General features: G+C 33.8%; 1 long non-coding RNA gene across 1 annotated transcript; it reads left to right on the top strand.

Moving 5' to 3' along the window:
* The first annotated feature begins 4,259 nt into the window (after window positions 1-4,259).
* Window positions 4,260-7,508, top strand: LOC145723571 (uncharacterized). The gene is made up of 3 exons (XR_014148741.1): window positions 4,260-4,420; window positions 5,168-5,270; window positions 6,180-7,508. It is a non-coding gene; the product is annotated as an uncharacterized LOC145723571 (long non-coding RNA).
* Window positions 7,509-15,263: the final 7,755 nt, after the last annotated feature.

Genomic DNA, 15,263 nt, shown 5'->3' with positions numbered 1-15,263 from the left:
TTAAACAGCTATACATTATTTATGAAAGAGATAATTTAGAGCAAAATACATAAATGGTTTGAAAGGAAATGGTGGATAAAGCTATATTATGCAAAGAATACCCAGAAGAGAACTGGAGTGGCTATTCTGATTTCAGAGAAAACAGGCTTTAAGTTAAAATATTATTAGAAAGGAAAACAGAGGGGCACCTGGGTGGCTCAGTAGTTAAGCGTCTGCCTTCGGCTCAGGTCATGTTCCCAGGGTCCTGGGATTGAGTCCCGTGTCGGGCTCCCTGCTCAGTAGAGAGTCTGCTTCTTCCTCTCCCTCTGCCCCTGCTTGTGTTCCCGCTCTTGCTGTCTGTCTGTCTCTGTCAAATAAATAAATAAAATCTTAAAAAAAAAAATGAAAACAGATATTACATAATGATAGATGGCTTAATTTGTTATTTATATAGTATATAAATATAATAATCACCTAGCCATGGTGCCTCAAATAATGTAAAGCAAAAACAGACATGGTTGAAGGGATAAGTAGGCAATTCAATGAAAATAACTGGACTCTTTTGTACCTTTTTCTTAATGATTGATAAACCAATTAGACAGAAAATGAGTGTGGCTATAGCATACTTAAGCAATCTTTCTCAGTAAACTTGATCTGATATATATAGAACACAGCAGAAAGCAAGTTATTTTCAAACACATCTGGAGCATTCTCCAGCATCAGTTGTGTGTTAAGTCATAAAACTGGACACAATGAATTTAAAAAGATTAAAATCATAGAGTATGGTCTGTGATCATAGGGAATTATATTAGAGATGAAAACAAATAAATCTGGGAAATCACCAAATATTTGGAAATTAATATACTTAGAAGAACCCATGGCTCAAAGAAAAATCAAAGAAACTAGAAAACATTTAGAACTGAATGGGATGCATATAAAGACATGTTTAGAGGAAGATCTATAGTTATTATTTTTAGATTTTATTTATTATTTATTTGAGAGAGAGGGAGCACGAGCGGGGAGAGGGGAAGAGGGAGATGGACAGAGGGAATCTCAAACAGACTCCACACTGAGCACAAAGCCCGATGCAGGACTTGATCTCACGACCCTAAGATCATGACCTGAGCCAAAATCAAGAGCCCAATGCTTAACCGACTGAACCACCCAGGTGCCCCAAGAGTTATAGTTTTAAATGACTATGAGAAAATAGTAAATATATCAAATAAATACGATCATCTGACTCTTAATTTCAGCTCGGCTCTTGATCTCAGGGTCATAAGTTCAAGCCCCACATTGGGCTCCATGCTGGGCATGGAGCCTACTTAAATATAAATATATACATAATTCAAAATATATACTAAACTGCTACCTTAAGAAATAAGAAAAGGACTCAACTAGAAAATCAAGTACAAGGAAGTAAATAATAAAGATTTGAGCAAAGTCAATGAAATAAAAATAAAACCCAAAATAACTATAAGGAAAACCCATGAGACCAAAAGTTGGATTTCTGCAAAGGTTAATGGAACTGACAAGCCTTTAGTTAGACTGAACAAGAAACAAAGAAGATATAAATCACTAAAGTTAGGAATGAAAGAGGGGCATCACTATTGATTCTGTAGATTCCATCAGAAATATTATTTGTCTCGTGTTTTCTTGAGGGAAATGGATATGGAGGAATCCAAGGTTTTAGTTGCACTTAAGACTCAGCAATGTGCCACTGATATTTAGATTCCCATCAATATCAGTGCTTATCTCTGTGAGGCTTCCAGAAGGTCCCTTGACACTACAGTCACACCCATTCAAATTTATCTATGTTTCTAGCCAATGTTTGTTTTAACTAGTCAATAATTTAATCTATTTTAGAAGACCCTTTGTAATCTCAACATTAGATAAATACATTAATGATATGGTGAGTCCTCCATGTTTTCCATTCCTGTGGATTCTAGGATTTTTGGCATTTCTGTGTTTAGACCAAAGCATAAAGGCATAGTTCTTTTCAGGCATGAAGATGATATTGGGCCAAAGTAAGGTATGTGACAGAGAACATCCCTTCACCCTCAGTAGTGTGTCCTGTTGAGTATGAGCATTAGAAGAGAATAAGAAACTACTCTAAACACATTTCATGACAAGCTGGAAGACTGTATGCACTCCCTACCTGTTTAGTTATTTTTCTCAAATTACTGTACACCATGATTCTCAACATAGTTGATGTCATACTTCTGAGGTGAAAGTTAGTTCTTGGGAGCAAAAGAAATCTTATATATTACGGTGGATCATGGTCCTCCAAACAGCCACCATACATAAGCAGATATACAGCATATCTGTGGTATTAAAATTTGAGGGTGTGAAAACTAGGGGGAAATGCCTAAAAAAGATATCCACGCAGCTGCTGCTGCTGCTGCTGCTGCTGCTGATAATAGGTTGAGAAACACTATCATACAAGTCTAAAGAAAATCTATTTCTGCCATCTAACTCTAAGAGTCAGATGTGATGGAAGCTAGAGCAGTTGCTACAGTTTGTCAAGATTTCCTCAGTAGTAGCAGGTTTTGCAGAGACAGTGATTTTAGAATATTGTGTTTCTTTTCCCATTTAGACTCACTTAAATCCTTCTCTTCCAGAATACATTATCCTAACTTAGATCTTAAATATTTTCTGAAGAACTGTGTCTGTGTGGTTCTTTTGAAGGGAAAGGCTGCTTGTCTTTCACTGGGACTTTCAGAAAACCCAAAGGTCCACATCTACATATTTGCCAACAGCAATCTTCAGAACCAAATTTACTCTGAGAACAGAGAATTATGTAAGCACAATGATATACCATTCCTTTGGCTCCTGAGATTTATAAACTTTTGTTCAGCAGGAGCCAAAGTTCTATTGGAAACAAATTTACTAGAACTACTCTCATATATGCCAATGCATTATGAAATATGTGGATCTTTAAAATATCTGTTGTTGAAATCTTAGCTAAGATTATTTTGGGGAAAATATATTTGAAAATAGAATTAAAAGATACTACATTATGATAAATGTTTCTAAATTTGTCAGCAGGCAGGAAATGAAATAAAAAAGACAATGGTATTGTATCAATGTGTCTATATTCAAAAGACAAGTATACTTTTTAACAATTATGGTTTTTGCTTAGTTTTTCTTTAATATAAAGGTTAATATTTTACACCTTTACATAAATCTAGTATTTCAAGATATTTTAATGATTGACATGATAAAAGAAGAAAGCCTAAATATATTTGATTAACTTTGTGAGATGATGTTCTGCAGATGACTTCAGAAAGACATTTTTAGGATATTGCTTTCAGATACACTCAGTTCTTTTTCACTGAGTAATCAGTGAATTTGAGATCAGTAAATAACATGTAAACCATTGTTCTGTGCAGTTTTGAGGATACTCTGAATATAGTAATCAAATGTGTTCTTCATTTTATCACATCTACACTTTATTGCTATACTATATTGTTATACTAATGATTTATGCTTTCTTCAAAATCATAGATAAAAATATTGTATTTATGAATTATTTTAAATGAAGAATGGTTAAGACTCTTGTAATTATTACACAAGAATGTACCATTTCACTAGATTATTGCTTTGGGGCAAATATTAGACTGTTGTTATAAAAGAGTAATTTAGTTTAATCCAATCTTTCCAAATATTTATATATTATTGATGTGTATATTTTCTTCTGAAGATGGTCTTGTAAAAATTGATAAATATAAGCTAGCTACCTGTACCATAACTCTATACATTTCAACATTAGCACATTGTATCAGAGTCCTTCTCTCCTGTGCATTTCCAAGACTGACTCGATTGCTTGAATCCCACTGAAAATTATGCCTTTTTTTCCCCCATCATTTATCATTTTCTGCTTAGTTGGCCAGGTTTTCTTTTGCAAATGGAATTGTTGGGAGCCTCCCTTGGACTTCACCAGATAGTAATAGAGAAACCATATTTTTATTGATGTATATATAAAAGTAAAAGTGTTTTATAACATATAGTCTTAATAGAATAAGAATATTTTACTTTGCTAAAATAATTATTAGCCAGCCACTTTTTGGGTGTATTGGATCTCAGGGGAAGGGAGAGCAATGCACATTTGAAGGTGTGCACATGACACACAAGGACTTAGCAATATCCACCCTTTGTAATCTGTATAGCAGGATATGCACAATTTGTGAATATTTTATTGTTAAATTTGATTACATGCACAACTGTGTATATAGGTACATTTATATTTATATCTGCATATTTTTTCTTAAAATGTTATTTTTCCTCTTTTTTTTCCCTGCCAGGTAATGATGGATCCTAGAAAGGAAGAGAAACTCTCTATGCCTTTGCCTTTCTTGAATGCCATCTCTAGAGAGTGAAATGACAAATTAATTTTAAGTCGGTGGTTCTCCATTGCTACTTGTGGTCTTCTGGACCCTTGCAGGTATAAATATATTATCATGGAACTGCATGTTTACTGGGGAAAAAAAAGCCCACGATGGATAGCAGTTGATAGATCTTGCTCTTCTTAAGATTGATGACATTTGGTTGTAACTAAATATCATTAAAAACCCGTCCAAGATCCAGATAATAGTGGGCACAGTAATTGGGAGTTGTATCTGTGGGTCATAACAGGCCTTACTAAATGGGGGACTTTCTCAACAACCACTCCTAAAACTGAACCAACTTCTACAAGACCATTTACTAAATTGCTTCTCAGGTCTTTCTTTCTATGTTTGATTAATCAAATGCACTTTTAATTTCTTATGACCTGACATTTTAATTTTATTTTTGTGATATAAGTACCTATGGATTGCCGGGCATAGAATAGGTTCTCAATGAACTTTTATTGAGTATAGATATATGAGTAGATTATTTTAAGTGATTTTGTAAATAACCTGGCCAACTAAGCAGAAAATGATAAATGATGGGGGAAAAAAAGGCATAATTTTCAGTGGGATTCAAGCAATCGAGTCAGTCTTGGAAATGCACAGGAGAGAAGGACTCTGATACAATGTGCTAATGTTGAAATGTATAGAGTTATGGTACAGGTAGCTATAGTTTCAGAGCTGTGTGAGTAAGAAGCAGCTTCCAAATGAAATCAATATGAAAGAGTACCAAAGAATAACTTCCCAGCATCCAGCTGATTAACCTTTTTCACTAGAAGTGGCATTTCTCATTTTCCCCCCAGAAGATTACTTCTTGGGAACTCTTGGGAGTGAATGATATCAGTAAATCTCTGAAACAAGACTCTTCAGACAAGAAGGCTATGGTCCAAGGGCCATGCTTTGAAGGTAAGGTTTTGTCAGAATAGTCCTTGATTTCTAGGGGCAACCATGTCTGGGTAGGAAAATAGATGTAGTTTTCTGAAGGTTGATGACTTTTGGCTCAATTCTAATTGACCTCAAGGGCCAGAATGCATAGTGAGTTAAAAGATACAGCTTCTCAGGGCACCTGGGTGGTCGGTTAAGTACCCAACTCTTGGTTTCAGCTCAGGTTGTGATCTCAGGGCCCTGAGACCAAGCCCTGCATCAGGCTCCATGCTCAGTGCAGAGTTGGCTTAATACTCTCTCTTCCTCTCCCTCTGCCCCTCCCCTTTCTCTCTCTCTTTCTCAAATAAATAAATAAACAAATAAATAAATAAATCTTCAAAAAAAGAGATACAGCTTTTTTTTATATACCTTCATAGATTTTCTGTATTTCAGTTAGAATATTTGTAGTGAATATGAAAGATTTCCTTAGTGTTTCTTATCCAATATCCTACTTGGCTGAATACATTGTGTTAACAGAAAGTTGTTGTATACATGAAATTCAGTGGTTCTCAATAACTATTAGACTGGAGTGAAGAAAAATAGTTTTGTCTGAAATAACTGATCAAATGAATGAGTGACCTAGAACTTAAAGGAGCCAATACAGAGGGAAAGAGACAGATAAAATTCTGAGATAGTTGGAGGTGTCTATCACTTTTTAGCTCAGCAAAGAAGAAAAAGTAGCACTGATGTTGATTTAGGAAGATTTAAAGTCATTTTTCTGGCCACAGGGTGAATGCAGCAGCTGAAAATGTGGCTTTCTTTGTGTCCTCTGTGTAGATTCATACATGGCACATGTAGAGGTAGAGTATATAAGAATTTCATAGCCCCCAATGGGCTCCTTAGACAATGTGTCCCTCACCTTTGCCAATATTCCTGTCTGTATCCTTGCAGGTGGTGACCACAAATGTGAGGTGGATTTGTTACTGAGGGTGCCATTACTTCTACCACCAGCTTCACCAAAACAATGACACACTCTTCTTTATGCTTGGCGATTCCTCTCTTTCCTGTGTTGCAGTGGACACCTCCCGCAGATAAGAAATGCTTAACTGAGAAATGCTCATGTTGGGATATCATCGATGAGACTTTAATTTGGGCATGGTGACTGTTTCCCTTGCTGCCACTTGACTCAATCCCAGGAGCCTCAGTAGAGGATATATTATTGCACAAGAAACTCAAAATGGTGGAATTGCTCAGTGCTCCCATAAATATACATTTATAATTTCCATTTGCCATATGGTAAAAATTTTAAGTAGGATATATTAAAAAGAAACTGCACAGTTTTTTTTCAAAAATTCAAAGCGTATTTAAATATCTAATATATAAATTAAGTGCCCTCCTCTCTCCCAATTCTCTCCCCCAGTGTTTTCTTCTCTTAAGAGAGTTGTGTGCATTCTTTAAGTGGATAGATGCACACACACAGACACACATACACACGAACTATTTTGGGGGGTTCTGGAAGTGGGGCCATATTGTACACATTCTTCTGCAAATTGCCTTTCATTTTACAGTTTTTAATACCCTTTTCTATTTCAATAATATACATCTGTGTCATTTGTTGAATGACTGCACAACTGTTTTGTAGATGAAATATAATTAAATGTTATAAGCATTTCTCATCCATAGATATTTGTTAGCACAAAATTTCTGTGCAATGAACCTCCCTATCAACAATTTTGCATTTGTCTATTATATCATAATAAATTACTTAGCAGTTGAAATACTGGGATTAAGGATATGCACATTTCAAATTATTACAAGATTTCCTTAAAATGTGGTAACAACTTTATCTTCAAATGGCAATGAATGAGATTGCCAGCTTTCCCACAACTTCATAGATAATGGATTTTATAAATATTTACATTTTTAGCAAATGTGATAGCCCAAACTATTGTCTTAAATTGTATTTCTTTTGCTTTTGAGTTTGATCATTTTTTTCATATGTTTATTAGCCATCTGTATTCTTTAATTTCCTCTTTCTGTCCAATTTCGGGGGTTGGGGCTTAGTCTTCTGATTTTGAAGAGCTCATTTATTATTGGGGAAAAAAGGTTTGGATTGTCAAGCTTTACAGATATTTTTTATGCACTTTTTTAAACTTCATTTTTGTTATAAGAATGTGTATGATTGTTATATGTCCAAGTATAACCATGTTTGCTTTTACGGCTTCTGAGTTTCATGTCATTTTGGAAAAAAATATTTATACTGATTCCATAAAACCGTCACCTATGTTAACTTTTATTCTTTTGTCTTTCTTTTATTCAAATTTAAATCATGAGAAATTTTTTTTTATTTGAAATCTTAAAGTTGCCAAGTTATTTGCCATTACTTGCGATTATTTGCCAATAATTGCCCATTTATCTGTAATGCCATCTTGCACATGTGCTGTATTCTCATCTGTGACTGGCACCATTTTTGTTCTGTGGGTCTGTGTGTCTCTTCTTCTGCCTCCTGTCTCATGTGTCTACTCGTTGGAAGAAATTACAGTTTAGACTGCAATTTCATCAACTTTAATAAATTAATTTAGGGGAGAATTTGGTTTTTAATACTATAAGTCTTCCTATCCAAGAACAAGGTATGTCTTTCTTTTTATTAAACAATTTTAATTATTGTTAATATTTTCACTTTGTGATAGAGGTTTTTCTTTCAGTTTATTTTCTCCCTTGATATTTTTTCTACATCTGAAAGTTTTGTTTTGGGGGGTAGGTGTTCACCTTACTCTTTCTCATGACTTTTCAGATTTTGTCTAAGTACATACATACCAAAACTTTTGAAAATACCAATCATTTTGATTCGTTCCTTCCAAATGATCTTGATTTAATTATATTGATAGTGTTCACTGACTCGTACTTTCAGAGCACTTAAATGTGGAACTATTACCCATCTTGATTTAATCAGTTTTTAATGGAATGTTTCTTGGGTTTGACCAGTACATTGTTGCTGGTCTATTACCCAAAAAGACTCCAAGAAAAAAAAACTATAATCAAGAAAAGCTGAGTGTGTTAAACTTACCGCAGCAAGGGAAAACACCATTTTGACAATGTTTAATAGTGTTCTCTAAGTAGGCTTTGGGGTCTGGGCTGATGTGATTTAAGATGGGCTTTTCAAAAAATAGAACGGGTTAAGAATGGACAAAATTTGTCAGGCAGTAGTATAAGGTTGGCAAAAGAGTAACATGGTGTGAGTCTAGATAATCAAATTTTTGTCTGATAAATTAGCTGTTTGCCTTTGTGAGTAACATGTTTTTCAATGATAGAAGAGCTATTAGCTTAGATGAGAAATTGTGAATGTATTTATTTGTTTGCAGTTCTATCTGGTGTACAGGACTCTGCTAGGGATGGTATCAGGTCCTAGTCCCAATAGGTAAGTTATTTTGTTTTAGGTGGTCTCAATCAACAATGAAATAGGTGAATTTTAAATTTGAGATGTTTTTGTGTATCATATTAAGTAAGTCTCCCACCTTATATATATTTGTAAGAAATTTTAATCAGAACCAGGTGGTAGATGTAATAAATGCTTTTTGCATAAACAGTTGTATAATTCTTCAAACTTTTATTATTGTGAAATAATTCTATTATTGAAATTTTCTTTTTTTCCTTGAATGGACAAACCCTATTTGGTATAAAAAAAGTTTTGCTCTGAATTTACTACTAAATTATGAGTATCTTAATTTGATTTGGACTTTTGGCAAGTATACTATTAAATGAAGTTGATCTGTAATTTTCTTTTCTATATTTGTCATATTTTGATTTCAGATGCTCTGGTTGCATTAAATTAATTTTGAGGATTTTCTTTTTTACTCTATTCTATAGAATGGGTTGAAAAGCTTTAGCATTAATATGAAAGGTTAAGTTAACATATCAATTAAATCATCTGAACTCTCCTTTGTTTTTTGTGGTTTGAAGTAGAACTGAGGCTATCTAGAAAATTTTCTCACTTTTTTCTACGGTGATTCCTTATTTTTTGTTTTGCATCTTATATTTAACTTGTTTTCTTCTAGAAAATCACAATCCAAGCAGATTTTCCAACACAGTAACATGAAGTTGTGCAAAATGTTCTTTCATCATGCTATTAATTTCTCATTTCAATTGATATTCCTTTTCATTCCAGTTTTAGTTGTTTTGCCCTGCTTTTTTTTTTTTCTTTATTTTAATTAAGTCTGACTCATGGATTTTTAGCAACATTAGCTCTTCCTTTTCTTCTCCCTCAATCAGCTTTTTGGTATAACTTATCAGTCTGTTTTTTTTGATGTTCTAATTTATTTATATATTTTTCTGTAGTCTTTTGTGTTTTTAAAATAAATTCTAAACATGTATAATCCACTTATTTTCACATGTTTTTGGTAGTGAAAGATTTGCCCTATTGTAACTTTTATAAAACTTCTCATTATGAACAGATAAACATGCAGAGTATAAAGAGAAAAGAACAGTAAACTTGTAGACACCAGGAAACCAGGTTCCACCATTATCAACAGTTTGCCAAATTTACTTCATGTTAATTATAAGTTATTTTCAAATAACTTAGAGAAATTAGGAAACTTCTTTTTTCCCAGAATCATTTTAAAAATTATATATTTGTTACAAATAATATATGTTACAAAATTCAAAATTTACAGGAGGATATTCAGTGAAAGGTAATTCAGCTCAATTCTGTCCTTTATAACTACCTAATTTTCCCTTTTTGGAGAAAACTAGTGTTACATTACAGCTTCTTGTTTCTGCTCTCTCTCTCACACACACACACACACACACACTTTTGTAATGTTATGTAACTTAGTTTTCTATATTTTTGTACTCTATAAATATTTTACTATTTCTAGGGACACCTGGGTGGCTCAGTTGGTCAAGCATCTGCCTTTAGCTCAAGTCCTGGGATCAAGTCCTGCATTGGGCTTCTTGCTCAGCAGGGAGCCTGCTTTTTCCCCTGCCTCTGCTGCTCCCCCTGCTTCTGTGCTGTCTTTCACAAAAATAAACAAATAAAATATTTTTAAAAAATAGGATAAAGAAGATGTGGTCCATATATACAATGGAATATTACTCAGCCATCAGAAAGGATGAATACCCAACTTTTATATTAACATGGATGGGACTGGAAGAGATTATGCTAAGTGAAATAAGTCAAGCAGAGAAGGTCAATTATCATATGGTTTTACTTATTTGTGGAACATAAGGAATAGCATGGAGGACATTAGGGGAAGGAAGGGAAAAATGAAGGGGGGAAGATTGGAGGGAGAGATGAACCATGAGAGACTATGAACTCTGGGAAACAAACTGAGGGTTCTAGAGGGGATGGGGGTGGGGGGATGGGTTAGCCTGGTGATGGGTATTAAGGAGGGCATGCACTGCATGGAGCACTGGGTGTTATATGAAAACAATGAATCCATGGAACACTACATCAAAAACTAATGATGTATTGTATGGTGACTAACATAACATAATAAAATAAATAAATAAATATAAATATTTTACTATTTCTAGCGGATCAATTCATATCAGTATTGAAACCTTTTTTAATATTTATATTCTTACACAGCTAACATTTCCATAGGTAAATGCGTAGATCTCAACTATATAATTCATTGAGTTTTCCTAAGTGTATACCCATGTAACTACTACCATATTCAGGAATTAGAATCTTTTTCTTACTTGAGAACCTCCCCTACTACCTCCTTCCAGCCACATGTAATTCACATAGGAAACAGTGTTCTAATTTCTATAACAGATGAATTTTGTCTGTTTTTGAAATTAATATAAATGGAATCACACAGTGTGTGCCTAGCTCCTTCCACTCATCATAATGATATTAGAATTCATCCATGTTATTCTGTATAAAAGATTTGGAAGATTTTTACACTCTCAGACAGTGCTGTATGATATTTTCATATATCACTAAACTTGGACATTGTCATTCTCTTAAATTTTATCTATTTCAGTGGGTGTGAGGGAGTATCTTATTGTGACTTCAGTTTTCAATGTGATTACTTAAAAAGAGAAACAATTTTTCATGAGGTTAGCTGCCAATTATAAATCTTATTTGGTAAAATTTCTGTTTCTTTTTTTCAAAGTTTATTTTTTTCTTCCAAGTTTTTATTTAAATTACAGTTAGTTAACATTCAATGAAATATTCAATTCAAGTGTAGAATTTAGTGATTCAACACTTATATACAATACCCAGTGCTCATCACAGCAAGTGCATTTCTTAATTCCCCATCACCTATTTAACTCATCCCCACACCCACCTCCCCTCTGCTAAACATCAGTTTGTACTCTATAGTTAAGAGTCTGTTTCTTGGTTTTCCTCTCTTTTTCCCCCCTCTGTTTTTTGTTTGTTTGTTTGTTTTATTTTGTTTCTTAAATTCCACATACAAGTGAAGTCATATGGTATTTGTCTTTGTCTGACTGACTTATTTTCCTTAGTATAATATCCTCTAGGTCTATTCAAGTGGTTGCAAATGGCAAGATTTCATTATTTTTGATGGTTGAGTAATATTCCTTTGTGTGTGTGTGTGAGTGTATATATGTGTCCTACCTTTTCATTTTTTTCCTTGTGGTGTTGGTTGTTGTTTCTTCATTTTTTATTTTGAGTTCTCTCTCTTTTTCTTAATGAGCTAAAGGTTTAGCAATTGTGTTTATCTTTTCAAAAAGCAGTTCCTGATTTCATTGATCTGTTCTATGTTTCTTTAAGTCTCTATTTCATTTATTTCTGCTCTAATTTTTATTATTTCCTTCCTTATACCAGCTTTGAGTTTTATTAGTTCTTTTTCTAGATACTTTAGGTATAAAGTTAGGTTGTTTACTTGAGATTTTACTTGTTTCTTTTTTTTTAATTTGAATTTTGTTAGTTAGCATATAGTGCAATATTGGTTTCTAGAGTAGAATTCAGTGATTCCTCACTTAGATACAACTTGTTTCTTGAGGTTGGCCTATATTGTTGTAACCTATCTTTTCATTTTCAAATTGTTTTTGATGCAGACTTTTTTAAAAATAATAATTATACTTTTTATTTTTTAAAACTTAAGAATAATTAACATACATTGTTATATTAGCTTCAGAGGCACAGTGTAATGTTTCAACAATCCTATGCATTTCTCAGTGCTCATCAAGATAAGCATACTCTCAATCTCCTTTATATATTTCACCCATTGCCCATCCACCTTCCCTCTGGCAACCACAGTTTGTTGTCTGTATGTAAAAGTCTGTTTTGGTTTGTTTGTCATTTTTTTTTGTTCATTTGTTTTGTTTTTTAAATTCCACATATGAAGGAAATTGTATGGTATTTGTCTTTCTCTGACTTATTTTACTTAGTATTATACCCCCAGATCCATCCATGTTGTCACAAGTGGCAAGATTTCGTTCCCTATTCTTATTGAAACATTATTTATAATAGCTAAGATATGGAAGCAACACAAATGTCCATCATAGATGAATATATAAAGATGTGTGTATATATTAACATATACATACACACACACACACACACACACAGCCATAGATAAGCAGACATTACTAATTTTGATGAAGATCCAGTGTATCAGTCTGATTCTTTCATTTTTAGTGCTTATTATGAACTCACTATTAAATCTTTTCTTACCCCAAGTTTGCAATATTCTAAGTTTTCTTCTAAAAGCTTTATATTAATAGCTTCACCAGATAAGTGTAGCATCTATCTCAAATCATTTTCATGTGTGGTATGATATCAGGGTCAAAGTTCACTTTTTCCTCTTTATTTGTGGTTTTTATTTTTATTTATTTTTTCATGTGCCCTCTTTAATGCCCATCATCCAGTTACCTCATCCCCCCACCCACCTCCCTTTCCACAACCCTGTTTGTTTCCTGGAGTCAAGTGCATTTTAAATGTGTTCTTTCAGTTGTTCCAGAACTATTGACTGAAAATAATTTTTTTAATTTAATTTAATTTTAATTCAATTAGTTAACATATAGTGTATTATCACTTTCAGAGGTAGAGTTCAGTGATTCATCAGTTATATCTAACACCCAGTGCTCATCACATCATGTGCCCTCCTTAATGCCCATCACCCAGTTACCCCATCCCCCCATCCACCTCTCCTCCAGCAACCCTCAGTTTGTTTCCTATAGTCAAGAGTCTCTTATGGTTTGTCTCCCTCTGATTTTGTCTTATTTTATTTTTCCCTCCCTTCCCCTATGTCCTCTGTTTTGTTTCTTAAATTCCATATGAGTGAAATCATATGATAGTTGTCTTTCTCTGACTGACTTATTTTGCTTAGCATAATACTCTCCAGTTTCATCCACATCCTTGCAAATGTTAAGATTTATTTTTCTGATGGCTGAGTAATATTCTGTTATATATATATTACATCTTCTTTATCCATTCATCTGTCAATGGACATCTGGGCTCTTCCATAGTTTGGCTATTGTGGACATTGCTTCTATAAACATTGGGGTGCAGGTGCCCCTTTGAATCACTATGTTTGTATCCTTTGGGTAAATAATAGTAGTGTGATTGCTGGGTAATAGGTTAGCTCTATTTTCAGCTTTTTAGGAACTTCCATACTGTTTTCCAGAGTGGCTGTACCAGCTTGCATTCCCACCAACAGTGTAAGAGGGTTCCCCTTTCTCTGCATCTGTGCCAACATTTGTTGTTTCCTGACTTGTTAATTTTAGCCATTCTGACTGGTGTGAGGTGGTATCTCATTGTGGTTTTGATTTGTAGTTCCCCGTTGCCAAGTGATGTTGAGCATTTTGAAAAAAATTTTCTTTTTCTGTTCAATTATCTGATTCCTTGCTTGAAAATAAATTGACTATATATGGATGGATCTCTTTTGAACTCTCTGTTTTAACCTCTATGTCATTCTTTTTCACTGAAACTTCATAGTAAATCTTGCTATAAGATAGTTTATGTCAAAACCTTTGTTCATCTATTCAAGGTCTTTTGGGGTAGGGAGCTGATATTAGTATAGTAACACCAGATTTCTTATCATTACCATTTCTCTGATATGTCTTTTAAATCTTTTGAAATCTTTTGGTCCAATTACATAAGTATACTTACTAACATATTTGGATTTCGGCCTACTATTTGGCTACTTTTTCCCCCTATTTGTCCGTTTTAGCTTACTCCTCTCTCCCTGCTTTGCTTCCTTCTTTTGGAGAAGAATTAAATAAATGCGAAATTATTGAATTAATTGAATGTATTTTAGTTTTCCATATCAAGTTGTTTATTTACATTTTAGCTCTACTTTTAAGTATTTTGTTTAGGGGTTCCCATATGGATTATAATATGTAGTTTTAACTTATGATAGTCTTAGAGTTAATATTGTACACTTCATTTAAAGTGTAAAAACTTTTAGCAAAATAGTTAAACTTTGTACTCTTTCATCAGTGTTCACCATATTTTATATCTACGTATGATATAAAATCTATATGTTAAAACTATCCTTTCTGCAATCAGTATTTTTTTTAATTTTATTTTATTTTATGTTATGTTTGTCACTGTACAGTACATCATTAATTTTTGATGTAGCATTCCATGATTCATTGTTTTCATATAACACCCAGTGCTCCATGCAGTATGTGCCCTCCTTAATAACCATCACCCAGTTAACCCATCCCCCCACCCCCATCCCCTCTAGAACCCTCAGGTTGTTTCTCAGAGTCCATAGTCTCTCATGGTTCGTCTCCCCCTCTGATTACCCCCCTTCATTTTTCCCTTCCTTCTTCTAATGTCCTCCATGCAAATCCTTATGTTCCACAAATAAGTGAAACCATATGATAATTTCCTGTCTCTGCTTGACTTATTTCACTTAGCATAATCTCCTCCAGTCCCATCCATGTTGATGTAAAAGTTGGGTATTCATCCTTTCTGATGGCTGAGTAATATTCCATTGTATATATGGACCACATCTTCTTTATCCATTCATCTGTTGAAGGGCATCTTGGCTCTTTCCAATAGTTTGGCTATTGTGGACATTACTGCTTTGAACATTGGGGTGCACATGGCCCTTC

The sequence above is a fragment of the Leptonychotes weddellii genome, chromosome 9, assembly GCF_054177405.1.
Source record: "Leptonychotes weddellii isolate Sample4059 chromosome 9, ASM5417740v2, whole genome shotgun sequence".
In the NCBI taxonomy this organism is placed as follows: domain Eukaryota; kingdom Metazoa; phylum Chordata; class Mammalia; order Carnivora; family Phocidae; genus Leptonychotes; species Leptonychotes weddellii.
This window is presented reverse-complemented; position numbering and strand designations above follow the sequence as displayed.